Source organism: Polypterus senegalus, chromosome 10 (assembly GCF_016835505.1).
Source record: "Polypterus senegalus isolate Bchr_013 chromosome 10, ASM1683550v1, whole genome shotgun sequence".
NCBI classification, from domain to species: domain Eukaryota; kingdom Metazoa; phylum Chordata; class Cladistia; order Polypteriformes; family Polypteridae; genus Polypterus; species Polypterus senegalus.
The window spans coordinates 169,771,772-169,774,150 of NC_053163.1; the positions used below are offsets into that span (position 1 = coordinate 169,771,772).

The 2,379-nt window shown below is 40.4% G+C and overlaps 1 long non-coding RNA gene across 1 annotated transcript; it reads right to left on the reverse strand.

Moving 5' to 3' along the window:
* Positions 1–918: 918 nt before the first annotated feature.
* On the reverse strand, positions 919–2,327 carry LOC120536314. Its single transcript, XR_005635105.1, has 2 exons — positions 2,095–2,327; positions 919–1,139 (listed from the first exon to the last, which is right to left on the reverse strand). It is a non-coding gene; the product is annotated as an uncharacterized LOC120536314 (long non-coding RNA).
* Positions 2,328–2,379: the final 52 nt, after the last annotated feature.

Below are 2,379 nucleotides of genomic sequence, written 5' to 3' on the forward strand. Positions count from 1 at the left end.
AAAAAATTAGTAGGATGGGTGTTTACAATAAAATAAAAAATATATTTATAGGTAGAGTAAGTGTACCCATGCATTTGGCCTTCTGGCTTTAATCCCCTACCCTAACCGACTGCAGACAGGTTTGATTCTACACAGCAGACATTTTTACATTGCGGAGGTCCACATTCTGTTACATTGCACCCCCTTACCCCCTCCTATGGTCCCCACCCTATTTGTGTCCCAAATCACTTAGACTTTCTGTATTGCCAGAAAAGATCCACGAAGTGAGCGTCCCATTTGACATTTTTCTGACTTCATTGCCATTTTTAAAATGAATTTTCTTAAAAAATAAACCAAGCAGGGGCAGCCCAGTGGCGCTGCTGCCTCGCAGTAAGGAGACCTGGCTTCACTTCCCGGTCCCCTGTGTGCAGTTTGCATGTTCTCTCCGTATCTGCGTGGTTTTCCTCCCACAGTCCAAAGACATGCAGGTTTGGTGTGTCGGTGATCCTAAATTGCCCCTATTCTGTGCTTGGTGTGTGGGGATGTGTGCCCTGCGGTGGGCTGGCACCCTTCCCAGGGTTTGTTTCCTGCCTTGTGCCCTTTGTTGGCTGGGATTGGCTCCAAAAGACCTCCGTGACCCTGTAGTTAGGATACAGTAGGTTGGATACTGGATGGATGGATAAACCAAGCAAAAACCCTGTAACTAAAGGTTCACTTCTGGTAACTAAATACTTTTGTTAATCACAGAATGTTCTTTATTTTTTTATTTTTTTTTTTTTTTAACGTTCAGGTATGAGGTGGTGCAGATCTTCAAGGTGGGCAGTGAGTAAGTTCGCTTCCCCCTTTAATTTAGGGTCATATCCTGTTTAATTAGCCCCTGTAATCCGGGCCTCACACAAAAGCCAAATTACACACATCAAACACACAGACACCTTTATCTTCTTTGCTTCAATGAAATGTATTAGCTGTAAAAACAAGCGGACTTTAGGCAAACAGCAGTGCACCCTACAACTTGGAAACTTTGAACAAAGCTGGAAACATCCTTTGTATCGTTCACGTGTTACGCTGGCTTCCACCTCGTCATCCACCTTGTCTTTGACTTCAGACTTTCACTCAATCATTATTTCCAGAATGTCATAATTTAGAAAGCCGCCGTGCCACTGTGAAGAGAAAACAAAAGGTATTAGTGGGGGGCACCATGTTAAGGATTGTGTCAGGAATGGCTGTCATAGAGTTGTTTCATTGGCTAAATCAAGTGGCCTTACTGACGTAGCATCAATACAACATATTGCAGCAAACAGTGGCATGAAATAACATTACCAAGGACCGTGGTGGACAAGTGCAGGGGTCAAGTAGAAGACAAGTAAAAAAACTACACTGTACTATGGTTAGTACTGCAACTAATGTACTGCATGTAAATAAACCAGGAACAGATCTGAGTTCAGGGGGATAGCACAGAGTTCAGAGTCTGGACCACCAAAGGGGTAGAAGGTGTTGCAGAACCAGATTGGATGATACAGCACCTTCTGCAAGATGGAACTGGGACAATGAAGGAGGTGGGAGTGGCCTTCACACTGATGTACGCTTAGATTCATAAAAGCAATATCAATGTTTGTGATGTGCCATCTGTTGGAATGACAAATGTAATGCACATGTCTCTGTTATATGTCATTTGGTATGGGATTTCTAAAAGCAGTGTTAATGTTTGTGATGTTCCATCTGTTGGAATGGTTGTTGCAATGCATTTTATTTCTACAAATGTTTGTGATGTGCCGTCTGATTGAATAACAAATGCAATGTATATGTCTCTGTTATATGTCATTTGATATTGGGTTTGTAAAAGCTGTGTTAATGTTTGTGATGTGCCATCTATTCGAATGACAAAATGCAGTGCATAGTATTATAACAGTTGACTCAGATGCATTTGAGTAGTGAGGAAAGTGCTATATAAATGTAAAGAATGATTATCATTATTATTATTATCATCATCATCTGTTGGAATGACCGGGACATAGCAAATAGATGGACACACAGATACACAGACACGTATCCTTTTATTAAGGTGGATTCCTGCTTATTTCATAAACTAGTAATTTAGAATGTATTATTACTTACCTCCTGCCAAAGTCAAAAGTTTAGGATTAAGCATTCATCAGATCTTCTAATGTCTTTGTTGCCAGAGAAATGCGCCGATTTACTCCCAAAGACAGCAGAAAACTTTCTGCCTGTGTTAAAAAAATATATTTAAATGAACCAATTATATTTTACAAAATAAATGAGAAGAAATACAGTACAATTCCAATCCCTCTAATTTTAAAAGTTGGTGTTGTTGGCAGGTGGTGTTTTGGGTGTCATGGTGACTGAGCTTTTATTTTTTTTATTCCCCTAAACCTGAGCTGC